Source organism: Oryctolagus cuniculus, chromosome 1, assembly GCF_051225735.1.
Source record: "Oryctolagus cuniculus isolate XC-2025 breed Fujian yellow rabbit chromosome 1, ASM5122573v1, whole genome shotgun sequence".
NCBI lineage: Eukaryota > Metazoa > Chordata > Mammalia > Lagomorpha > Leporidae > Oryctolagus > Oryctolagus cuniculus.
Window position 1 is genome coordinate 21,926,007 of NC_142867.1, and position 27,257 is coordinate 21,953,263.

Below are 27,257 nucleotides of genomic sequence, written 5' to 3' on the forward strand. Positions count from 1 at the left end.
CTGGCTGCTCCACTTCCAATCCAGCTCTCTGCTATGGCCTAGAAAAGCAGTAGAAGATGGCTCAAATCCTTGGGTCCCTGTACCCATGTGGGAGACCCAGAGGAGGCTCCTGGCTCCTGGCTTCAGATCGGCGTAGCTCCGGCCATTGTGGACAACTGGGGAGTGAACCAGCAGATGGAAGACCTCTCTCTCTCTGCCCCTCCACCTCTCCCTGTGTAACTCTGACTTTCAAATAAGTAAATAAATTAAAAAAAACAAAAAAGCCTAGGCCATTACCATCCTCTACTGTAGGCTTTATAACACTGCCTATTCAGTCTATATGGAATTCATTAGAAATGCTTCTTCCAGAATAAATGAACCTGAGTTTATTGTAGCATTTTTACTTTATAAACTTTTTTCCAGCTTTTTTGACTCTTGTAATAACATTTAGCTTAAAACACATTTATAACTGTTCAGAAATATTTTCTTGATACTTTATTCTATAGACTTTTTTTATTTTTAGAATGTTTTGTTAAAAACTAAGACACAAACACACACAATAGCCTAGGCCTACACAGAGTCAAGATCATCAACATCACTGTCTTCCACCTCCACATCTTTCGCACTGGGAGGGACCACTGTCAGGAGCAGTGACATGTATGGAATTGTCATCTCCTATGATAACAATGCCTGCCCCTGGAATTCCTCCTGAAGGGCCTGCCTGGGAGTGTTTTACAGCGAACATTTCTTAAATACTTTATTTATTTATTTATTTTTTAAAGATTTGTTTATTTATTTGAAAGTCAGCATTACACAGAGAGAGAAGGAGAGGCAGAGAGAGAGAGAGAGAGGCCTTCCATCCAGTAGTTCACTCTCCAATTGGCCACAATGGCTGGAGCTGAGCCAACCTGAAGCCAGGAAACAGGAGCTTCTTCCAGGTCTCCCACTTTGGTTGCAGGGGCCCAAGGACCTGGGCCATCTCCTGCTGCTTCTTTTCTAGGGCATAGCAGAGAGCTGGATTGGAAGTGGAGCAGCCAGGACTTGAACCAGCGCCCATATGGGATGCCGGTACTACAGGCAGAGGCTTTACCCGTTACGCCACAGCACCTCCCGTTAAATATTTTAGAAGTAATATGATAATGATAAATAGTATAGTAAATACACAAGCTAGTAACATTTATTCACTTTATTACACACCGTTCATAACTGCATGTGCAATACTTTCATACAGCTGGCAGTGCAGGCTTAACAGCATCATCACCACAAACACTTGAATAATGCACTGTGCTATGAGGTTACAACAGCTATGAATTTTTCAGCCCTATTATAATTCTTTTTTTTTTTAAAGATTTATTTATTTATTTATTTGAAAGAGTTACACAGAGAGAGGAGAGGCAGAGAGAGAGAGATAGGTCTTTCATCTGCTGGTTTACTCCCCAATTGGCCACAATGGCCGGAGCTGAGCTGATCCGATGCCAGGAGCTTCTTCCGAGCCTCCCATGTGGGTGAGGGGCCCAAGGACTTGGGCCATCTCCCACTGCTTTCCCAGGCCATAGTAGAGAGCTGGATCAGAAGTGGAGCAGCCGGATCTTGAACCAGTGCCCATATGGGATGCCGGTGCTTCAGGCCAGGGTGTTAACCCGCTGCGCCACAGTGCCGGCCCCAGCCCTATTATAATTCTATGGGCTCTAGGTCATATATGTGGTCCATGCACATGACTGCATGTATATGGAAGTACCAGATCTTATTTACATAACATCACAAAAATCCCATTGAACCCTCATGTATCTTTGAGATAGTCAACTACTATTTATTTTTTATTCTCTTATCACTTTAAAAATAAAAGCTAAACACTAGAGTCCACACTCTTTTTATGATCTGCCTTTTCACTTAAAATAGTAAGTGGTTTTCTAAATCATGATTTATGCATAATTTTTCATTTATATTTTACTGCTCTTTGTTCTTTTTTCCTTCAGTTTATTTATTTATTTGGTGATATTTCTATTTTTCTTTTTTTTTTTTTTTTTTTTTTTTTTGACAGGCAGAGTGGACAGTGAGAGAGAGAGACAGAGAGAAAGGTCTTCCTTTTCCGTTGGTTCACTCCCCAGTGGCTGCTGCGGCCGGCGCAGCATGCTGATCCGAAGCCAGGAGCCAGGTACTTCTCCTGGTCTCCCATGGGGTGCAGGGCCCAAGCACTTGGGCCATCCTCCACTGCACTCCCTAGCCACAGCAGAGAGCTGGCCTGGAAGAGGGGCAACTGGGACAGAATCTTCAATTTATTTATTTATTTAAAGGCAGAGATACAGAGAGAGAAAGAGAAATCTTCCATCCACTAGTTCATGCCTCAAATGGTTGCAACGACTGGGGCTGGGCCAGGAGGAAGCCAGGAGCCCGGATCTTCTGGTCCCCAACATGGATGCAGAGGCCCAAGGACTTAGGCCGTCTTCCACTGCCTTCCCAGGCACATTAGCAGGAAGCTAGATTGGAAATGGAGCAGCCAGGACTCAAACCGATGCTGACACTGTAAGCAGAGACTTAACCTTCTACACCATGGGCCAGCCCCTCTATATAATTTTTAATGGTTCAACAGATTCCATAGGTAGATTTAAGTAGTATTCAATTCTTGAGCATTTGAGTATCCTGCTATTACAAAGAACATTGAAATGAACTCCTGTATTTAAATGTTATAAATATCTATATTTAAAGTCTTAGAAGTGTACTTATAGGTTAAAAGATGAGTATTTTAGGCCGGCGCCACGGCTCACTAGGCTAATCCTCCACCTAGCGGCGCCGGCACACCGGGTTCTAGTCCCGGTCGGAGCGCCGGATTCTGTCCCGGTTGTCCCTCTTCCAGGCCAGCTCTCTGCTGTGGCCAGGGAGTGCAGTGGAGGATGGCCCAAGTGCTTGGGCCCTGCACCCGCTTGGGAGACCAGGAGGAAGCACCTGGCTCCTCGGATCAGCGCAGTGCACTGGCCACAGCAGCCATTGGAGGGTGAACCAACGGCAAAGGAAGACCTTTCTCTCTGTCTCTCTCTCACTGTCCATTCTGCCTGTCAAAAAAAAAAAAAAAAAAAAAAAAAAAAAAAGATGAGTATGTTTTGTTAGTTCACTTTAAGGGATTCTTTATGAGTCACAGATTCTAGGTGTAGTGGTTCAATGACTTTTGACAGATGCGTGTAGCTACTTAGCCACACCTGGGATGCACAATAGCCCCATCATCTCCCAAAGTTACTTCACGTCTCTTGGCAGTCAGGGGCCTCCTTAACCCCCACCAATCAAAATCACTGATTCTGCTACTGTCAGACTTTCTAGAAATGCACGAAAGTGGAATCAAACAGCATGTAGTCTTGTGGCTGCTTCTCTCACTTAGCACAATGCCTTTGAGATTTTTTTTTTTTTAAGATGTATTTATTTACTGAAAGGCAGAGCTAGAGGGAGAGAGAGAGAGGGAGAGAGACAGGTCTGCATCCGCTGGTTTACTCTCCACATGGCCGCAACTGCCAGGCCGAAGCCAGGAGCCAGGTACTTCCTCTGGGTCTCCCACATGGGTGCAGGGCCTCAAGCACTTGGGCCATCCTCTACTGCTCTCCCAGGCTATTAACAGGGAGCCAATCGGAAGAGGAGACATGAACTGGCATTCGTATGGGCTGCTGGCACCACAGGCAGGGGCTTAGCCTACTATGCCACAGCACCAGCCCCACCTTTGAGATTAATCCCTGGTGTGTATATTGGCAATCTGTTCCTTTTTATTACCAGATCAGCATTCTACTTGGTTGTCTACTCTTCAGTTGATGAATATTTGGCTTGTTTCCAATTTTTTTATTATTATGAATAAAAGAGCTATGAACATTCACACACAAGTCCTTATGTGAAAAAAGTTTTATTTCTTTTGGGTAAACAAGGTTAAAGAGCATAATTATGGGTTATATGAAATTTATTTTTTTCAAAGATTTATCTTATTAATTTGAAAGCCAGAGTTATGGGGGGTGGGGGGAGACAGAGAGAGAGAAAGGTCTTCCATCTGTTGGTTCACTCCCCAAAGGGCCACAAAGGCCATGGCTGGGCAAGCCGAAGCCAGGAGCCAGAAGCTTCTTCTGGGTCTTCCATGTGGATGCAGAGCCCAAGCACTTGCTTTTCCAGGACATTAGCAGGGAGAGGGATCAGAAGTCAAGCAGCTGGGACTTAAACTGGCACCCAAATTGGATACTGGTGCTGCAGGAGGTGGCTTAACCTGCTACGCCCAATGTTGGCCCCAATATATGGTATTTATTTCTGTAAGACACTTCTAAACTGTTTTCCAAAATGACAGTACATTTTGCTACAGTTGTTCCATATCTTCACCACCACTTAGTATTATCTTTTTTTTAAACTAGGTACTACGTAGTGGTATCACAATGTGGCATTAGTGTTAATTAGCATTTAATTAATTATGTTTACTGTAAAGATAATGAATACCTCTTCAAGTGTGTATTGGGCATTTATTTAACCAAAATGTGAAGTGTCTGTTCAAGTCTTGGAGAATGTTTGAGATTGGGGGCAGCGATCAAAGAGAAATACATGAAGCAGTAACACACAGGTTTATCGTGTTGCTTGGACAGGGTTGCATGGGATCCTTCATAGTATAAGACTTTCTGGATGGTTACAAGGTGCCACCCTCGAGAAAGGGAGGGGACTTTTAGGGGATAGGGAAACAGAGAGAGAGCTTACATGTCTGGGTGATGTCCCTCCAGTAGATGGCAAGGAGGCTCTGGGTTGGAGAGCTTTGAAGGGCTGGTATGGCAGTGGTTTGGGGCCTGGAATTCATCTTTTGCCTGCGGTGTGGTTTCATGAGGTATGCAAGTAAGGTAGGTTCTAAGTCACAAATCTTCAAAATGCGTTTGGCACTGGCAAGCTTTTGAGTTAAGTCTCAACCTGCATTAAAGAAATAAACAATCTATCAGCTAACCCACATAGGCTCTCCATGGCTCATATATATAATAAAGCTTTTGTTTATTCTTTCAATTACATTGTCTGGATTTTTTGTTGTTGTTGTTGTTGTTTTGTTGAGAGGCAGGCAGCCAGGCCGACACACACACGCGCTAAGTGAGGGATATAGAGCTAGAGATATAATTCCTGTTCATTGGTTCACTCCCCCACTTGCCTGCAATGGCTAGGGCTGAGCCAGGAGTTGAAGTCGGCAGCTGGGAATGTAACTCAGGTTTTCCATATGGATGGTAGTAGAAGCCCAATTACTTGAGCCATCATCACTACTTCACAGGGCTGGTGTTAGAAGGAAACTGGAATCAAGAGTCAGTGCCAGGTTATCAAATGCAGGCACAATGACATGGAGTGTGGGCATCATAACCACGGGGCAAAACACCCGCCATGCTGTCTCAAGCGTTATGTAGGTTGTCTAACCTGGAGAGAAATCCTTTATCAGATATCTTGCATATTATTCTCAGCATATGGCTTGCTTTTTCATTTAATTTGACGAAGTCTAATTCATCTACATTTTTCTTTCAGGATTTCTAGTTTTTGTTTTTTATCTAAGAAATCTGCATTATCTAAGATCACAAAGATTTTCCTCAAGTTTCCTTCTGTAATTTTTAGTTCTATCTCATGTTTAGGTTTACGACCCATTTAATCTGTGACTATCCTATAAAGCAAGGGTAAAGGCTCATCTTTTTGCACATGAGTATTCAGCTGTTCCACCATCATTTATTTTTATTTTTTTTATTTTTATTTTTTTTTTTTTGACAGGCAGAGTGGACAGTGAGAGAGACAGACAAGAGAGAAAGGTCTTCCTTTTTGCCGTTGGTTCACCCTCCAATGGCCGCCGCGGCCGGCGCACAACGCTGATCCAATGGCAGGAGCCAGGTACTTCTCCTGGTCTCCCATGGGGTGCAGGGCCCAAGGACTTGGGCCATCCTCCACTGCACTCCCTGGCCACAGCAGAGAGCTGGCCTGGAAGAGGGGCAACCGGGACAGAATCCGGCGCCCCGACTGGGACTAGAACCCGGTGTGCCGGCGCCGCAAGGCGGAGGATTAGCCTAGTGAGCCACGGCGCCAGCTTCACCATCATTTATTGAAAAGATTATCTTTTCCCTATTGGCTTACCTTTGCATTTTGGTTTAAAATGCTTTGATGAACATGTGTATCACTGTTTGTTGTGTCCCATTAGTTTATATATGTCACTATGTGAAAATCACAGTTTTGATTACATAGTTTTAAAGTAAGTCTTAAAAACCAAGCTGTGGCATAGTAGCCTAAGCCTCCACCTGTGGCGCTGGAATCCCCTATGAGTGCCAGTTCGTGTCCCAACTACTCCTCTTTTAATCCAGCTCCCTCCTGTGGCCTGGACAAGCAGAAGACAGCAGAAGTGGGAGACCTGAAAGAAGCTCCCAGCTCCTGACTTCAGATCAACTCAGCTCCAGGAGTTGTGGGCATCCTGGGAGTGAACCAGTGGATGGAAGACCTTTCTCTTGCTTCTTCTGTTATTCTACCTCTCAGATAAATAAAAATTTAAAAACAAAACAAGTAGTCCTCAAGCTTTGTTCTTGACTTTGTTTCTCTAGAGCCTGGTTTTCCAAATAAACTTTAGAACCAACCTGAATTTTGAAAAAAAAAAAAAAAAAAAGCATTCTGATATTTTCATTAGGATTACTTGAAATCTGTAGATTAAGTTTAAGAAAGTTGCACTCTTAACAATATTGAGTCTTCCAATCTATGAAGATGGTATATCTGTCATTAGGTACACTTTCTTTTAGCAGTATTTTGTAGTTTCAGTGTATAGATCTTGCACATAATTTGTGCATTAGATATTTCATGTTTAATGGTGCTATTTATATGGTTTTGTTTCCTAAATTTCAGTGTACAAGAGTTGCTAGGACATGATAATGTTTTAAAGGTTTATTTGGAAAGCAAAGCAAGAGAGACAGAGAGACAGTGTGTGTGTGTGAAACAGAGAGACAGAGAAAGAAATTCTCCAAATTCTGGTTCACTCCTAAAATGTCTGCTGGGGATGAGCCAGGCCAAAGCCAGGAGCCTGCAACTTCAGCCTGGTCTTCCATGTGTCAGGGTCCCAAGTATTTGGGCCATCACTGTTGATTTACCAGGCACATTATCAGGGTGTTGGGTCAGAAGCAGAGCAGCCAGGACTTAAACTGGCACTCTAATATGGGATGCCGTGTTGCAAACATTTGCTTAACCTGCTGCAACTAATGGCCCTTGGATATCTGCATTTATAAGGATCTTAATACTACTCCTTATAAAGCTCAATTTACATTTTCACCAAAATATGAGGTTGCCTGTTTGACCACACTTTTGTAAGCACTGACCTCATTTAAAATTTTTTCCAAGTATAGTGTTTTTTTTTTAAAAAAAAGTACTCTTCAGTTCTCTTCAATTACTCAAGAATTATAGTTTTCCTTTCTTAGAAGAGGGTACTGTCAGACATCTAGCACAGAAAGCCTGATTGACCAACCACATGCTTTCGGTCACAGCACACCATCATCACTGGTCATTTTAGTTTCTTTTACTTCATTCTCCACTATATTTGTTATTGTTTCTGCTACCTGACAGAGTTCCCATATACTGGTCCATTCCCTAAATGCCAACAGTGTATGTGTTGGGTAGGGATGGAGGTTGGGGTGGTGGAAGAACTGAAGCCAGGAGCTGGGAACCCACCCCAGGTGTCCAACATGGAGGCAGGAATCCAACTACATGAACCACACCAGCTGCCTCCCAGAGTCCACATTAGTAGGATGCCAGATTCAGGAGTCAGAGTTGGGCACTGATTTGGGACATGGCCATTCTTTTTTTTTTTTTAAGATTTATTTATTTATTTGAAAGTCAGAGTTATAGAGAGGAGAGCAGAGAGAGAGATCTTCTACCCAATGGTTCACTCCCCAATTGGCCACAATGGCTGTGGGTGTGCTGATCCGAAGCCAGGAGCCAGGAGCTTCTTCCGGTCTTCCATACGGGAGCAGGGGCCCAAGGACTTGGGCCATCTTCTACTGCTTTCCTAGGCCATAGCAGAGAGCTGGATAGGAAGTGGAGCAGCCGGGTTTCAAACCGGCACCCAAATGGGATGCTGGTGCTTCAGGCCAGGGTGTTAACCCGCTGCACCACAGTGCCGGCCTGACATGGACATTCTAACCAGTGGTTTTACTGCTAGACCAAATACCTGCCCCCACAGCAATTACTTTCTTACCCACAGGTAACCATTCCAACATATTTGACACCTTTCTTAACATTTTCCTGCAAAACATCTGAGTTTGCACAAATGTTATTGTTATAAATTCCTTTACTCTTTTCCCTGAACACTGTATTTTTAAAATACTATGTGCAGTAGATATATGGAGTCCTTTGCTTCTATCTGACACATAGTACTGTATGTGCACCCACTACATTTTACTCAAGTATTCCTCTGGTAATAAATTCTGGGTTGGATCTAAGCCTCTGTCACCCAAAACTAATGTGTTCCTTTACAGAGCTGTGTAAAATTTCTTCAGGCCATCTACCCAGAAACAATACGTATATTTATTCAACTAAATTTTACTTGACTGTTCTTTACAATGGTTCCACTGCTTTACATTCTTACCAGCAGTGTCCGATGGTTTCTACTCTACCATCCCCACTAACGTTTGGCATAATTCTTCTAATTTTTGCTAGTCTGCTGCATGTAAAGCGAGATTTATAATCCAAATTCCTCTAATTACTGAGTTTGAACAAACTTTCATATGCTGTTAGCCTGTTATGATTTCCTCTTCCAAAAACTGCCTGTTCATAACCTTGACACATTTTTCTGTTGGGGGTATTGGTTTTGCTTGTTTCTTAGTTGATGAGCTAAGCATTTCTTGTCTGTTTTTCATACTATCTCCGTGTCAGTTTTAGACACATATCCTCCCACACTGTCATCTCTGATAAAATGTGAAAAATTTCCCCAGTTATTTGTTCAAGTTTTCTGTTGCTGCATAACAAACCACCCAAAACCTTAGAAGCTTAAGGCAAACCATTTTATTTTGCTTATGATTTTATGGGTCAAAAACTGGGAATGGCTCCTCTAGAGGGTTCATCTTACTTACTTAGCAACAAGAGTACTTTGGAGAATACATTTCCAAAATGGCTTCTTCACTCACAAGTCTGCTGCCTTGGTCTCTCACTCTACAGCTCATCTTCCCAGGCCTCCTCACATGACTAGGTTTCTCCTGACATTAACTTCAGAGTAACTATATTTCTTACACAGTAGTTTGCTCCAAGAGGCAGGAAGCAGGAGTTGCCCAGCTAGATGAGGGCAATGCCCAGAACTGGCACTTTATCTCTTCCACTACATTCCCTTGGGCAAACAAAGTACCCAACGAGACTTAAAAAAACCAAAGAGACTCCCACCTTTTGAAGAGCACATGACCTGGGAGACAATGTTGTGGCCACTTTTAGAAAATACAGCTAAAGTCATTTCTGTTTGTTCTTCATGGATTGTTAAACCATGGGTGTACACTTCCATCTTTTATAAAAGCAATATTACATATCTTAGATCTTTTGCATTTATAAAAAAACTTTCTTTTAATTTTAGAATACTTCCTCCAAATAGAATATAATAAGTTTCTTTATATTTTATTTTACTATTGGTTTCCCTTTAAATGGGTTTGGATAAAAACCACTCCTTAGGGTTTTTAATATTGAACTGATACATTTACAGAATCTTATCTAAGAATAAGCCACTTCTGGCCAGCGCTGCGGCTCACTAGGCTAATCCTCCGCCTTGCGGCGCCGGCACACCGGGTTCTAGTCCTGGTTGGGGCGCCGGATTCTGTCCCGGTTGCCCCTCTTCCAGGCCAGCTCTCTGCTGTGGCCAGGGAGTGCAGTGGAGGATGGCCCAAGTGCTTGGGCCCTGCACCCCATGGGAGACCAGGATAAACACCAGGCTCCTGCCTTCAGATCAGTGCAGTGCACCGGCCGTGGCGGCCATTGGAGGGTGAACCAACGGCAAAGGAAGACCTTTCTCTCTGTCTGTCTCTCTCACTGTCCACTCTGCCTGTCAAAAAAAAAAAAAAAAGCCACTTCTTTATAACATCAAATTCTATCAGAAAATAATTATAACCAATGGTACAGAAATGTTTAAATCATCAATGCCTCCATTTTAACCCTTTAGTATGATGGCCCCGTCGGTTTTCCCCCTTATAAACTGCACACACTCTATACTAAAATAAAAATGAACAAGTTGGCCACTCTTTTTTTTTTTTGATAGGCAGAGTGGACAGTGAGAGAGAGAGACAGAGAGAGAAAGGTCTTCCTTTGCCGTTGGTTCACCCTCCAATGGCCGCCGCTGCAGCCGGCGCACCGCGCTGATCCGATGGCAGGAGCCAGGATCCAGGTGCTTTTCCTGGTCTCCCATGGGGTGCAGGGCCCAAGCACCTGGGCCATCCTCCACTGCACTCCCTGGCCATAGCAGAGAGCTGGCCTGGAAGAGGGGCAACCGGGACAGAATCCGGCGCCCCGACTGGGACTAGAACCCGGTGTGCCGGCGCCGCAAGGTGGAGGATTAGCCTATTGAGCCACGGCGCCGGCTCAAGTTGGCCACTCTTTACAATTTCACTGAAAACATGATCCTTCTTACCAAAAAAATCATACCAAAAAGATTCCTTAAAAACAATTTAAGGGGCCAGCACTGTGGCGTAGCAGGTAAAGCTGCCACCTGCAGTGCCCGCATCCTGTATGGGCGCTGGTTCATGTCCCAGCTGCTCCAGTTCTGATCCAGCTCTCTGCTACGGCCTGGGAAAGCGGTAGAAGATGGCCCTAGTCCTTGGGCACCTGCACCTACATGGGAGACCTGGAAGAAGTTCCTGGCTTCAGATTGGCACAGATCTAGCTGTTGCAGCCAAGTGGGAAGTGAACCAGCAGATGGAAGATCTCTCTCTCTCTCTGACTCTCCTTTTCTCTCTGTGTTAACTCTTTCAAATAAATAAATATTTAAAATAAAAAATTAAAATCCAGAAACATGATCTTAGATTAAAAAAAAACTATGAAAGTGGTTTACAAATTAATTTTTTAGACCAATGGAGACATATAGAACTGCTGTATTCTATTTTGGGACTTGGAGGATTTCTTTTTCGCCAACCTAATAAAATTTTCACAATGTTTCATGACAGTGTCAGACAAGTGCTTTTCAGATTCTTTCTAAAAAGGACATGTCATGCATCTCTCTTCATCATCTAAAGACTGTTCATAACAGAAAAAGAAACTATAGCAAAATACATCCTGAATTTTTGTAGACTGCACTCTGGCACTTTGTGGTAAGGATTAAAGAGGTCACTAGTCTATTGTTTCCCCCAGAACAGAAACATAATATTCATAGAATTTTGTTATAAAAATGCAATATGGCAAGAATACCTTACTAAAATCATGTCCTTATTACACTACTTCAAATAAAAATGGTTTTTAAAAGTTGAAGCAAATGATTTGGGGGAAAAATCCCAAAATAAACAAAAATGTCATTTAAATTCTGGAGAAATTTGGAAGAAAGCTGGAAAGAAAAAGAAAGAGGGCTGACAACAAAGCAAAATGATCTGAAAAGTTTTTTGTTTTTTTTTTTTTTTTGAAGCTTTAAGATACAGAATCCTGGAGCCGGTGCTGTGGTGCAAAAGGTTAAGCTGTTGCACGTAGTACTGGCATCTCATATGGGCAACAGTTCGAACTGCGGCTGCTCCACTTCCAATCCAGCTCCCTGCTGCTGATGGGCCTGGGGAAGCAGCAGAGGATGGCCCAAGTGCTTGGCCCCTGGCACCCATGTGGGAGACCCAGATAAAGCTCCTGCCTCCCGGCTTCAGCCTGGCCCAGCCCAAACACCTGGGAAGTGAATCAGCTGATGGAAGTGTTGTTCTCCCTTTGTCTCTCCCTCACTCTTTGTCATTCTGACCTGCAAATAAATAAAGTAAATCTTTAAAAAAAACACTTTTTTAAAAAAAAGATTTAGTTACTTATTTCAGAGGCAGTTACAGTAGATGGAGAAACAGAAAGGGAAGTCTTCCATATGCTGGTTCACTCCCCAAATGGCTACAATGGCCAGAGCTGCGCTGATCTGAAGCCAGGAGTTTCTTCTGGGTCTCCCACATTGGTGCTGGGGCCCAAGCACTTGGTCCATCTTCCACGGCTTTCCCAGGCCATTAGTGGGGATCTGGATGGGAAGAGGAGCAGCCAGGATTTGAACTTGCTCCCATATGGGATGCCAGTGCCGCAGGTGGATGCTTAACCTATTATATCACAGCCCCAGCCCCAGTAAACTAAACTAAAAAAAAAAAAGTACAGAATCCTTTAAGTGATTGATATACACTTACAATCTTTCTTCCCAATGGATATGAGATATCTTTTAATCTACATTCAGTATTTGAAAGTAATAGTTGGTTTGCTCTGTCCCACCCACAAAAATCATCTAATACTCTGACTTCAAAAAATAGGGCCCAAGATAGCAGAGATACTGTATTCTGTCCTGGAATACAGAAACAAAAAGTAAAATTCATCATTAACAAGCATGGAAATTTAAAAATTACCTTTCCTCATTCTCCCAGGAACCTAATTAGCCTCTGGCACAGTGAGAAACATCTCATGTTTAAGAACACTACAAAGGCTGGCGCCGCGGCTCACTAGGCTAATCCTCCGCCTTGCGGTGCCAGCACACGGGTTCTAGTCCCAGTCGGGGCACCGGATTCTGTCCCGGTTGCCCCTCTTCCAGGCCAGCTCTCTGCTGTGGCCAGGGAGTGCAGTGGAGGATGGCCCTGCACCCCGTGGGAGACCAGGATAAACACCAGGCTCCTGCCTTAAGATCAGCACGGTGCGCCGGCCGCAGCGGCCATTGGAGGGTGAACCAACGGCAAAGGAAGACCTTTCTCTCTGTCTCTCTCACTGTCCACTCTGCCTGTCAAAAAAAAAAAAAAAAAAAAAAACAACACTACAAATATACTAAACTGAAGAAAGCCATATACAAGTACACAAACTACACTTTTTTCTCTTCAAATTATATACATGCAAAATTAGGATCAAAGGCTGAATGGGTGAGTCACTGTCTATAAATGCAGTTTTACTATGTACAAGGGATCACAGATGCAGAAATGCATTAATATGACCTGCTTACTTTCTGCAATGCAAACAGGTATACATAGGAAAGCAAGAGACTAGAAAGAACCCGAATAACGCCCCCAAATAGATACTCTTACTCAGACTCCTCCCTAGCATCTCCAATTTTAGCTATAGTCTAAAATGTAAACTATAACTCTTTTGTCATTTCCAAATTCGACTATTTGGAAGTAAGTTTGCATTTCTTTTCTGAATAAACACCATAACCAAAGGCCTTCAATTACAGCACCTTGGTCAAGAAAACTACCCTTTGCTGTTATATCTCATTTGAGCAATTTTCATCAACACCATGCAAAGTTCCAAAAAGAAAGCTTTTGACCCATCTATGAAACACAAGGGTATTTCAAAAACTCATACAAAAGTGGAATTAAGCAATGTTTATTTTGGTGCAAATAATTTCTGAAATCCATGTATATTTTTTTCATAATATGCATCTTTATGACCTCTCTGAAGATCCTGTATATACAGAGACTTCAAAAATTCTTGTAAGAAAGAAACTTCTCTTTTAAACCCCCTTTTCCACAAACATTTAAGTAACCCTCATACATACACAACCTCAGAAATTATGTTCCCCAGAAAACACAAGTGGCTCTTACCATATTTTCTTTTCTGAAACAAATACTGCTGCCTTTATATGTTACAAAACGCCATTTCATAACAGCAGCACTACTGGTAATATGAGCAGCAAACAGTACCAAGTAACGGCCTCAGAGATTAACATCATGCCAGAATCTACCTGCGCAAAACATCCTTTTTTTTTTTTCTTTTTTTTGAGGGATGTATCTATTTACAAATACCCAGAAAGTCCCTGTGTGAAAGCAAAGATTCTCTCTAAACTTAATCTGAGGAAGTGCCACTCCACTCCTACAGTTCCCTCAAAATACCCTGTGATGAACCGTCTGCTCTTTTGAAGGCAGTGGTAACGTGGACATCAAAAACTTAATGCATCTTCTTACAAAGCAAGTTAACACTGACATTCTAGGGGGTTCTGAATGATTCTAAAAGTCCACAAATTCTAGCCATCTAGATACAAATAGGACTATATTTTATTTCTAAAATACAAAACCAGTTCACCAGAATCAATGATACCTTATCACATCGCCAGACAATAACAGGTGTAGACAATATGCGCCATTCTAAAAATAAATTTCCTGGCCGGCGCCGCGGCTCACTAGGCTAATCCTCCGCCTTGCAGCGCCTGCACACAGGGTTCTAGTCCCATTCGGGGCGCCAGATCTGTCCCGGTTGCCCCTCTTCCAGGCCAGCTCTCTGCTGTGGCCAGGGAGTGCAGTGGAGGATGGCCCAAGTGCTTGGGCCCTGCACCCCATGGGAGACCAGGATAAGTACCTGGCTCCTGCCATCGGATCAGCGCGGTGCGCCGGCCGCAGCGCGCCGGCCACGGCGGCCATTGGAGGGTGAACCAATGGCAAAGGAAGACCTTTCTCTTTGTCTCTCTCTCTCACTGTCCACTCTGCCTGTCTAAAAAATAAAAAAAATAAAAAATTCCCATTTTTTTTTTTCCAAATGGCAGGTTACTTAAAGTTCTCAGACAGACTGGGGTCAGCTCAGAGACAAGGGAAGTCTTCTGTGAGTCCTTGGCAGCGGGTCAACAATACCAGGCTGTCAATCTACACCTGCACTCACTTCCAACAGAATCAGAATCCAAACCCAGCCAGCTGTGATCCTTTTTCTACCATTACCACATTCGCAAGTAGTCCAGGCTTAAGCAAATCCAGACAACAGGAGAGCTATGAAAATGCCATTCATCACCACACATTCAATTTCTTTTTGACCATGGAAGTGGTCCTATATACACCAGCGTAGTTTTCATACTTGGACGTACCAAGGAAAACACACAGCAATCTTTTCACTCTCTAAGTCACTGGTGTCAGGGGCTGCCCCAAAGCTAAAGCTAGACAGCAGACCTCCAAAGCCTCGGCTGCACCTTATTTCAACTCCTCTTCTTAACCAAACTCCAATGAACAAACTTTCTAGACACCGGTTCTACTGGGGGGGGGGGGGTGCTTTTAAATAATACTGCCTGAGAAATGGCTTCTCAGGGTGAGCTGGGCCACAAGTCACAAAGACAACACCTCGATCACACAAGAAAGGGGGGACTGATGGATTCTGTCACCCAGTGGTGACAGGTAAGCCAGGTCAGATCAGCGAGACACGAATTGCGGTGTCTGGCTGGCTACTGTTACCCTGAGATTCTGATACAGGCACCTACATGTCGGCACACTGCGCTCCATTTTGCCCTAAGTGCTGAGACAGGGCCCCCATGAGTCCCAACACGCACACAAACCCTGTGGAGTCAAAACTAAGGCAACGCAGCCAAAAGCGAACCTGACTTCCCTACAAGAACCCAAACAACTTCACACCACGAGAAGCCCGAGGGGCTGCGGCCCCTCCAACTAAGGGGAAGCTTGTTCTGCAGTCGCTTTGCCAATACTATCTGCCTACGAACAAGGGCGAAGCACTCTTCTGGGAGCTCCCAGCGGTTTCACAACACATCCAAGTTAACACAAAAGCATTTCGCAAGCAGAAACTACCCGACACGACCTCTCAGCATGAGCAAACAAGGGCAAAGTTCAGCACCACGCGAGGTGACAGCCAGGCACACAGCCACAGCCACAGCCACAGCCACGATCGTTACTCGTGCAGGACCTCACACCCCAAACAGGCCAGACACACCCAGGACCTTACCACACACACTTTTCCAACATTTCGGCTCCTGCGTACGTCCAACTAGACCCAAGAGAGAGGGTCCAACCTAACCCCAAACCAGGGCGTGAGCACCAACCAGTCCACGGACGGAGCTCAATGCTCTAAGACGAGGGGACGCTGCAGGGCACAAACCACAACATCCAGCACACCCCCAAGTGCCCCGGCGCTGGCCACCCGGACATTTCAAAGGCAGAAAGCCAGACGGCCACTCTGGGACCCCCTCAGACCGTCCCTAGCTGCCAGAGGCCTCAAGGCCAATGGAACAGCAACAAACCCCAACGTTAACCCGCCAGAGCGCTCTCCCACCTCCCAAAACACACTTAGCAGACCCTTGGCAACCTGAGAGGGCTGCTGCTGGCCTTCTAACGGGACAGACAGCCCCCCAGACCCCCCCAGAAAGGCAGAAACTGCCAACTCCCCGCCTCGGCGACGGCCATCACAGCAAGAGAACGGTCTTTTGCGACAACTCCCACAATGCCCGCGGCCTACAACTCCCAGAATGCACCGGGCGCCGTCGCGCTTAACCCTTTCGTGGCGCCAGGGCAGGCGAGCCCTGCTGCCTTCCCTCCCCCCCGCCAAGCCAAACTGTTGCACTTACTTTCAGCTTTACAATCCGAAACTAACTTCTGGAATTCTGCTAAGTAGTTACAGTTATGCTATCTCCCCGACTCCCCTTATCACACAAACAACCTCAGCTGCCCAGAGTGTTATCCCTGACACAGAGCTATTTGTTAATCCTCAGAGCACTCCTCACAGTGTCAAATGCTTCACATTTAAGGGGCACTCTTAGCTTCCGTTAATTTTCCCTTTCCCCTTCATAATTTTCTGGCATTTTTCTAAATTACTATAGCTCAGGGATCCTTGTACTTAGCCCAATTAGTTAAAAATCTGATTTCTAATTTCTGAGAAGCAACAAGAAAGAGTGTCACTGTCTCATAACTACCCCCAATGTTCCACATCTCCTCATTTTATAAGACGAATTTCCTTAAATATATCAAAAAAATCCATGCAACTACAAATAAATCCTAATAGGAAAAAATTAATAATAGGCAGTATACCTTTTCAATTTCAAGTCAGTCTGTTTTCAGGGGAAACCCTATTGTGCCAATATACTTTGCTTTCTCTTTCTCTGTATTGACAGATAATCAAAAATAGGATCGACCGCTTTATACCTTTCTGACTTTAAAATACCAATTAACAACAAGTAAAGAAATACTTTATTATAATTTGAAATAAAATAAGAACATTCTTTCAGGAAATGGCACAGTCACATATTTCATGAATGAATGAACTCTCTGTAATTCTCTCATTTTAATTAAAAACAGGAGTTTTAAAATGCATTTCTTTTACACATTTTGCTGTAATTTTCGTAAGGACTAACAACCATATTTAGAGATCTCTGTATAATCATTAAAAGTTAAATGTCCAGAAGCATACACAAAACTGTGATATGCCCAGACGTGTGGCAAACTGAGAGAAAATAATTGTGTGGTATTTGGTGCGTGCATTAAAACAACAACTGGAACTCTCCCAAAGTGGCTGCTATTTTTCTCATATCTAAATATAAAGTAAAATATACACAATGCCTGATTTTTCCACCAAAACCATTTTGCTATTTGCAAGGGCACTCAAAATACATCATGAATTTTCAGTCTCAAGTCTCAGATAGCCTAAGACACAAAAACCCCAAGCCTTGTTGGAAAGCTGCATCTTTCCAAAAGTAAAATTCTACAGAATTCTATTTTTAACGTGTCCCTTAATACCCCATTTGGCTTCTTCGTAAAATTTTCATCAAGCAAAGTACAGTGAGAAAAATACTTCTCCATCATTTGTTTTTTTCACTTATGTATATTATGTACTTTCACAAAGATTTAGGGCAAATACTAGATATCAAGATTTTAAAATTTGTATATACATGTATATTTGGAATTTTAGTCCATTGTGCTATTTTAGCTTCTGTATTTCTCTGAGTTTCACTTAACGCTTTAGTTAGTATCTAGGTAGGCAGGAAAAGTTGCATTTTTTCCCCTCTAATTTTAAATAGCTTCCAGGCCATAGAAATGTAATGCATATTTTATATAGTATTCTCCTGACATTAAAATATATAATGATTCCTAAGAAATGCTCAAAAACAAGTCAGAAATGAAACTGGCTTCTTTTACTTATTACCTGCTCACAACTCTCTTCTCAGTACTATGAGATTATATTTTCCATTAGAATGTTAGTGACTTTTAAAAATGTTTTACTGTCAAAATATATAATTTTAAGACTTGACATAAAAAGTTTATGTAAAAATTACATTAGAAATAATTTTATAATTCTTCAATATTACTATAATCCTTCTTTTAAAAATAACTTGGAATTTACCATACTCTAATTAGGCAATTTAAGTAACTTATAACTTCTATAAGCTTAACAATAACATAAACACCTTTATAAGAAGAAATTTAATTTAGAAATGAATTCTTCAAATTCAAACCAAAAAGTTTGGTATTTTTCCCCAAAGCTTTTAGATTCTACTTTACCACATGAATTTTTAACGTATATATTTTTCAAGATCAAAACTCTGTACTAAAATTTTTAAAATTCTTATGTAACTACATTAATATATTTAAAGATAGGAAAAATCGTGTGTCTTGTTGAGTCTATATATTTATATGTTGATAGAAGACAAACATTGCAATGTATTTCTTTTTCCAAAGGTAGTATTGGTGTCAAAGCTAGAATGTACAAATGTGCATATGTACAGCAGATCTATGGATAATTTCTGTAACTGTTTCTTTTATTCTTTTAATTTCACACAATACTTCAAAGCATCTTAAAATGTTTACTGAGACATTTTAATGGCATTTTTAGTTTATCTACTTTAAAACATCTGTTTTTCATATATGTAACATAGTTTTCAGGCAAGTGAACTGTACTAATAGAATTATTGCCAAAAATAGAATGAGTTATTAATATTAAAATATGCTTTGAAAGTTAGTCTGCCTTTTCTTTTCCTACATTACCAGTATAACATAATTACTCAAAAACTAAAAAGAGTTTACACACAAAGCACTACAGTTTCCTGCTTGATTAAACAAATTGTTTATATTCACATTCTGATCTTAAAAAAGCAATATTTTCCCAGCACGTGAGTATTTTCCAGAGTTTAAGTTTCTTTGTTAATATCCAAATCTTAATTAACTTTAATTCACTGGCCTGGTTTTAAGGCTTTCAGATGTGCCAAAATAGTCTATTTTTATCATCACATTGATTTACATTTGTGTTTAGGAATATTTTCGGTGTCTAAAAAAATCTCTTGCTTTTGATATTGCTAAGTCTTTTTAAGTTGCATATCAGAAACATAACTTTTAATTCGGTTATGTCTTACGTACTTCAAAAAGAGGGATCATGGGACTCACAGGACGTCAATCTATGAGAAAGTACAGCAAAAAAGGTCTAATTTGATTTATCAACAAATTGATTTTTAAATGAAAATTCTCTATCTAATTTGTTTTATTTAGTTCAAAACCCTGCATTGTGTCACCTCCATAATATTTTGCATTAGCTGGATAAACAAAGTTTAAGTATATCACTTCTTGCCTCTAGTTGGAATGCTGCATTTTCAACTGATGCATAAATAACAGAAAACATTTCCTTACCTAAAGAAGAAAGGTTTCACCTTTAAAAGAATCTCCAATGTTCTTCAAAAGATGAAACTGTTGGTATTTTCCTATAGAAATTAAACAAAAAAGGTAAATGATTACAATCAATTCTACTCTGTGAAAAAAAAAATCACATGGGATTATGGGTATTTGACTTTTCTGAGTCCTAACTTTAGATAGCAAGTCTTAAATATAATTAATTAATTTAATTAATGCTGCTGATTAAAAAGTCCTGCTTCACATTTTATCACAGAGCTGTCACCAGATTGCAGTTTCTTAGTCCCTTGGCTGTTTTGTATTTTATGCTGCTGTTGACATATTTTGGGAATCTTATTTATGACTCAATAGCTTTAAAACTCTCACAAGAAATTTAAATCATTAACTGTCCTTAGATATCTTAAGATATTTTCTGATATGTTATAATGCCTGTTTAACAGCTTATATAGTGTAAATGTCAAAAAATGTGAAAAACAAGTCAGACTGTAAAATTTCTAACTTTAACAAGGTCTTTCTAGCTTCCCATCAATTTCCCCAAAAAAGAGATATTTAAAATATTATATCCTTTAATATGGAATTACTACGGTAAGCCGGAATATGATTTCAGCAGGATTTTTAAAAACAATTATCTTCTCCCTCTCCCTTTTTCTGTCTGTAACTTTCTCTGCATTTTAATGTAGGTTTACATTAATTAACTCACACACCTTCTCTCTAAAGAAAGTTATTTTCTGCTTAGAAAATGCTCAGATTCCTTTTGTGTCTCCTTAATTCCTTGTAGTTCTACCAGGTCTTAATGTAGAGGCGGAAAATGTGTAGTACGTTCCTTCTCCCCCTAGAAAAAGAAAATGCTTTCCTCTGTGTGATTCCACACACCCCTCTTAGCTTTTACGCATTCTTATATTTTTTTTATCTGAGAGAAAGAGACAGGGAGTTCTCATCAACTGGTGTACTTTTCAAATGCCTGCATCCGCCAGGACTGAGCTGGGCCAAACCTAGCAGGCAGGAACTCAATCCAGGTCTTCCCCAGGGGTGGCAGGAGCCCAGTGATTTACATCATTCACCCTGAGTCCCAGGATCTGCACTAGCAGGAAGCTGAAGTCTTGTCCACAGCCTTGAACGGAGCCAGGCGCTCCCATGAGCCCGCATCCTGACCGCCAGGCTGACACCAGCCCCTTCCCCTTAGCTTTTTTTTTTTTTTTTAAAAAAAAAAACACCAACAAGATTTGTCTAATGCCTGCCCCCCTCCCATTTCAAGGGCATATTCTGAGTTTTGCTTTTGCGCTTTGATGCACAGTCACATTCTGCCTAAGGTTGCCTCTCCAAACAGCAGACAGAGCCCATGTCCACAGCCCACTGCAGACAGAGAGAGTTTCCTCTGCCAGGCCCTACCACAGCAAAGAACGCAAACCACACACACACACACACACACACACACACCCCTCACATCACTCACTGACAGTACCTTGCTCGGAACTGACCTTGGCGCTTTATGAGAACAAACAGAACCCGTAAAATCCACACGCACAGGCACTGACAACTGCCCTTCCTCTATGCCTCTCTTGGTGACCTTCGATTCTGCAAGCTATTCCCCCACTCACAAAAAAATAAGACCCTGGTGCCACAAACAATTTTGCAAGTTCAAAGCCAAGTTCTCTTTTAAGGGTGGAAGAGTTGGCTACTTACAGACCCCACCAATGTCCAGGGCAGAAGCCCCACGACCTAAGTCCTCACTCTGAACAAAAGTTGGAGTTCCGCCTCTCGTGTCACCTGCTTCCGAGGAACTTTATGGTGCCCCAGCTTCCTCTAGCTGTAACTTCATCCCATCACCCCACACAACGAGGAGACCCTACCGCAAGAGCAGCCAGGGGAGACAGTGAAATGGCAACAAGGCAGAGAGAAGGAGGCCATTTATGTCTCGGCTCCCCCCACCTCCCCACAGCCCTCCTAGCAGCTGTGCAGGTGGGCTGGACCCCTGGGCAAAGTTGAGCGGTGCCCAATGGAGCACCTCCAGTGTCGCTAGTCCATTACAGAGGGGCAGAAAACAGTCTGGTGAGAAATAAGCGGGATGTTTTTCACTTTGAAGAATGAAAAAGCCAAGCTAAAAGCCTCTGTCTCAAATCCTTGCACATGTGGTAGGTGAATGGTTTTTATAAAGAAGAACACACAGTGGATTCAGGACCACCAAAGTCTGATCTTTGCTTCAGCCTCAGGGCCACAGACTTGTTTTTCTCATTACAGACAGACAGACAGACAGACCAGGGATGCAGGCTTCCAAGCCAGTCCTCCTTCTGTGATCCAGCGCTATTGGAACTGGGGAGCCCTGCAGCCCTTCGGGAAGAGTACGCCCACAGCAGCTGGCAGCCCGGGCCAGGGGATTGCAATGGAAACTCAGCAAAGCATTTTCAGTGAACTCAAAGAGGATCCTGCCCCTCCCCTCCTCGGGACTCCATGCCAAATTAACCCGGAGTCATTAGTTCCTATTAAGACGCTCTGTTCTTTGAAAGAACGCACTAGGCACAAACTCAGTTAAAAGTGATTATTTGAAAAGTCCAGACACATGCATTCTGAAGAGTAACAGATTAACATAAACTGCTTACCAGGTTCAACACAGCTACAAATGGAATCTTCGTTTACTAGAACTGTCAAGGCTGCCAAATTCTCCCCCAAACTTCCTTTCCCTTTAAGGAAACCAAGTTCCTAGAAATAATGAATGACGGGTTTTCTTTATCACTAACTTTTAAGCGTTAACTGCAAATCCAATCTAAGTCTGTGAAATGTAGGATCACATTCCATCTCTCTTTTCCCCTCCTTCCTTCCTTTTTTCCCTCTGTCTTTTAATTACCTTAGGAAAATTCTGCCTTCCCTCCTCTGCTCCCCTCCCTGGGAATCTCCGCTTTTCTTTCATCCTTATTCCAAAGTCTCTGCATAAAGCAGAGGCCTCCCTGGTTTTACAAAACTGGCCGCATGTCGCCAAACTCTATCCTGATGAAAACATAAAATGTAAAATGAGAGGGTTGTACTAGACCGTCTCCCAGGTCCCATTTAGCTCCAACTATCTATATGCGTCTATGCTGATCCAGAGAAACTGGAGTATCTCCATGGCAGCACCCACACTTGGACCTTATTCCTGGATGTGCTACTGCAATTTCTCTGGGTCTGCCTTCCCTCCCCCTCCCAGTACCGACAGTTCAGCAGAGCCTTCGCTGCAAATCTGCAATCTGATTAAGGCCACACAGCCCGCATCTACCCCGGGGAGGGGGTGGGGGGAGGGCTCAACCAGAGACCCCTCAAGGGCACACAGAAAGGGCCCTGGGTCAGTTTTGCTAAGTACTAGCCCTTGGCTTGTCTCAGGTCAACCTTTGCAACCACGATGGCCTTTATATATTACTTTTTCTGGGCCACATTATTTAAGTTTCACAACTTTGAAGATAACCAGAAGCATCATGCACCTGCCCAGGTAACAGACACTGTGTTTCTGCGAACTTTCTGCTGAGTTAGCATGTGACACTCGCTTTCTTCTGGGCGAAGAGTCCACTCTTCGCTTCTTTAACCAAATTTATTTTTTCCTCTAAACAAACTATTATGTATCAGTGATGATGATAACCCCAATTTTCCATGAAGACCATCACTACCACCAGTCCCTTTTTCTGACCCAGCTGAGTGTCTGTTACCACCACTTTAACACATTCTTGAGAAAAACAGTGTTGTCTGCTTTACTTATCCAGCCACTACTATTTGCACTTATCCTCATTAATTGCAACATTTATTCTCACAGGTAATAGACACTATTCTAAGCTCTTCACATTTAATCCTAACAACCTTACAAAGAAGAATCCTTTTTCTTTTTTCTTTTTTTGAAAGGCAGACAGAGAGGGAGAGAGAGATCTTCCATCCACTGGTATACTTTCCAAATGCCTACAACAGCCATAGCTGGGCGGAGTCAGGCCAGGCCAAAACTAAGAGCCTGGGTCTCCCACGTGGGTGGCAGGGGCCCAGCTGCTTGAGCCATCACCTGCTGTCTCCCAACATGCGCTTAAGCAGGAAGCTGGAATCAGAAGCAGAGCCAGGATGTGAAACCAGGACTCCTGGGCAATCCAAGCAACACGTTCATCTGCTGTGCTATACACTTTGTCCCAATGCAGAGTCTATCCCCCCATTTCACAGATAAGGAAATCGAAGCACACAGAGGTAGAGCCATTTGGCCCAGGTAAATCCCCAAGGAATACAAAGACCCAAGATTGAAAGCCACAGTTTTCAGGTGCAGAGTTTAAGCCATGATACCCTTCTTCCCAGACTAGATAATTTCCATTTCCCTGGCGTCTCTAAAACTGATTAGCCAGCCCTTGAGTACCTCGGAATAGCTCGCCTCCTAACTGATGAACTAGACATAACTAAAATATCTACAGAGTTTCTGTGAGCATTAAACACATTTAATATAAAGTACATAAAACAGTGTCTGTCACAGGGGAAAAGGTTTGAAGAAAGGTCAGCAATTATTATTTAATGGGACTTCTCCATCTGCAGCTGAAGACGCTGAGGCCAGCAGCTGGTGAAAAAACCAAGACTGGACCCAGAAGTATACACTTTGACTTTTTTTTTATAATAAAAATGTCATTTACTAAGCAGTGGTAATTTCAGACACACTTAAATTTGAAGGCTTTAAATTATCCCACATCTCCTGTTTCTTAGTCCAGGATTTTACTCGTAGAACTTTGCTGTTTTCTTCTCCAGCTGAAAAGAATTTGCTAACAGGCAAAATCCAAGGATCAAGCACTGCAGGTTCCCTTGCCCTGTCCTAGCCCACAGCCCCTTTGCTTCCAGTAAACCAACAGGTCCAACAGTTTTGGGAAGAGCAAGCTTGCCAATGGATTCAGATCTATTAAAAATCACCTCCGTGCTATAGTTCTAATCTTTTCAAAGGGTGATTTTTGATTTGGGGAAATTTGGTGCCTACCAGAGGCTTCTTGCTGCAAAATGAGCCCATTTTATACATACTAATTGCAAAAGAACTAGGTATTTTGAAGGAAAAGTCTCCTTCCCTGGATAAGCAAAAGTGAGGCTTGCCAAGGTGGTGCAGGTGCTCCTCATTTGTTTAATATGGTAGATCCGGGCATGCGACTGCGGGCAGCAAAGAATCAATGGACCTAAAATCAACACCATTGAAAGTGGACTCTGCACCCAGAATTTTGCATGCAAATGATCCCTTCACCTTTAGAGATGGATCCTGTTCCTGCGTCCTCATGGCAATAAATAAACACACACACACTTTTTTTGTGATTAAACCTATCCTAACGTAGCGGAAATATTCCGTTACTTAGGCAGAGCACAGCTGCTGTGGTAGTAACTGTTTAGAACGCAAACATGGTATTTTTAAGAAGTACATCAATCTGGTAATTTCAAAGATGATTAAAATCAAATCATTTTAGTGAAGTTTATGTTTTCATAATTTATTCATTTCCATCTGACTTTCAGTGAGCGAACCCCATGATACTGGCTACTCTGATTTCCTCCTTTAGTTCCCACCTGTGAAACCAAGGATCCCCAAAGCTTTTCTGTGTGTGACCATCTTTAGAGGCTTTCCCCTTAGCCCTGGGGTCAGAACCACAAACCTTTCAGCACTTAGCTCAGGTTAATAAAAATGCTAAAATTTTTTTTTAAATTTATTTATTTGAAAGGTAGAAAGACAGAGAAAGATGGAGAGGGAGAAAAAGACATCTTTTATTTGCTAATTTACTCTCCAAATGACTGTAGCAGGCAGAGCTGGGTCAGGCAGAAGCCAGGAACCAGGAGCTCAATTCAGGTCTCCCACTTGGATGACAAGATGCCAACTACTTGAGCTATCACCTGCTGCCTCCCAGGGCTCACATTAGTAGGAAGCTAGAGGAGGGAGCAGAACTGGGACTTGGACTCAGGTACTCTGATATGGGATGTGAGTGTCCCAAATAATGTCCTAACCAAAAGGTCAAATGCCCGCCCTGAAATCTTCATTTTTAAGAAATATATTGTGCTTTTCTTGCATTTTTAAAAGATGTACTTAAAAAAATAAAAACGATAAGTATTTTTGTGCAGGATTTTCATTTTATACTTGTTTATATGTTACTGACCACATTCTAAGAACCATTCTAAAGCACCAGCTCAGAGTAGAGTTTGTGTATCAGTCAAGAGACACTTTAAATCCAAGCTCCCCTCTTCTGCATAAACATTGTATTTCAGTAAGACTTTTTTTAAGAATATATGTGGCATTTCAACATTAAAATGTTGAACACTTAGGGTTTAAAAATTATTTATTATGGAAACTTCCAAGCAAACAAAAGTAGGAAGAGTATAATGGGCATCTATGCATAGATCATCTCTATTTAATAGTTATTAACATTTTGTCATATGCACTTCATCTCTGTTTTTTTTCTTTGTTTAAATATTCAAAAGGGAATTACAGACATGGCATTTTACTCCCAAATACTTCATTTTACATCTAAAATATAAAGATATTTCTCCACATAGCTACAATACCATGACCATAATCTCAGCCATATCCTAAATTTTCTGCCATGATCTTACCTACAAAATTAACAAGACTCTAAATCCCTGGCCATTTCCTAATTTTTTCACCTAGAATCTGACCGTCTTGATAATATCCTGAAGTCTCTACGCTGTCACTCCTGATGATACAATGGAAGCCCGATCTGTAGGGGTAATTCCAGCCCAGTCTGCTAAGGGATCTGTGCCCTGGTGGAACTGCTCCAGTGTTCTGCTGGGCCACCATGTCAGCCTTGCCCAATGCCACTTTAAATCAAGCACTGATGAGAACCGGATAAAAGATCTTGTGGAATTCCAAATAGATAATTTCCTTTACTAATCATCAGACACTGGGGAACAAAGAGAGTGGAAAAGGGGCGACATAAGATCTAAATACACTCACATAGTGAAAAAATGGATTGTTTTGTCTACCAGCTCAGTATGGGTCCACATGACTCACTCCACGTGAGATGCCAGGGTGGTGATGTTCTACAAAGTCTTTTTCACTGGGCTCAAAGAATACGGAAAACACGTCTCCTTTCATTGTCTAGTTGATTCAGTAAAAGTACGGTGACTGTGGTCCTTGGGAATCAGATAGCAGCCTGAGGAATAAAGAGCTGCTGGGGCGGGGAGGGCTAGAAATGCACCTGATGAAAATTTTAAGTCCAGAACAGTCATAGCGACCAGGGAGAAGATCTCTCTTGCAGGAAGCAACCAGTACAGTGAACACAGGTAACCTGGCCAAGATTATCTTTTCGATTCATCCTACGAACTATGTGGTTTTGTTGTTGCTCTTTGTCAAAGAAATGCTAAGTTGTCATATATATAAAGGAGTCTCTCAAAAACTCATGCAAACCAGTCAAAGATTTGAGAGCTACTTTTCCATGCCCTTTGGAAACATTACTTGGAAAAGCCAAACAACATTCCTCCCCAATCTTTACCTTGATTATTCTCTTCTCCCAGAATCCACTGGACCATCTTAAAATAGTGTATTCTTCTGTTGTTTTTAAATTGTGATTTTATTGATTTACATACGGCTTAGCTAGTGGGGGAAACACATTTTTTTTTTCCCTCACTAAAGCTATACTGGGAAAAGATACAGATACCTCTTTTTCTATTATAACCAAAGAATAACATATTATACTTTTCTTTTTAAGGAAGGAAACATTCATAAAAGTAGGAAGCACAGAATATTTACTAGGAGAGTCAGAAGTGAGTGAGGCTTACTCATCAAGTCCCAAGATTTATGCCTCCTCTCCCTAACGAACCTCATTCTAAAAG

At 42.2% G+C, this 27,257-nt stretch overlaps 1 long non-coding RNA gene across 8 annotated transcripts in view; it reads right to left on the reverse strand.

The window, feature by feature from the left end:
* The window catches only part of LOC103351346 (uncharacterized), a 103,100-nt gene that overhangs the window by 11,839 nt on the left and 64,004 nt on the right, over window positions 1-27,257 (reverse strand). For 5 of the 8 annotated variants that reach the window (XR_016217492.1, XR_016217490.1, XR_016217489.1 and 2 more), the window contains exons 1-2: window positions 13,686-16,283; window positions 4,687-4,890 (exon numbers count right to left, since the gene is read on the reverse strand). This is a non-coding gene — a long non-coding RNA (uncharacterized LOC103351346). Of the gene's footprint in view, window positions 1-4,686; window positions 4,891-13,685; window positions 16,284-19,460; window positions 19,532-27,257 lie in introns of those variants that run through there. The other 3 variants (XR_016217507.1, XR_016217498.1, XR_016217516.1) reach the window with 3 other exon arrangements.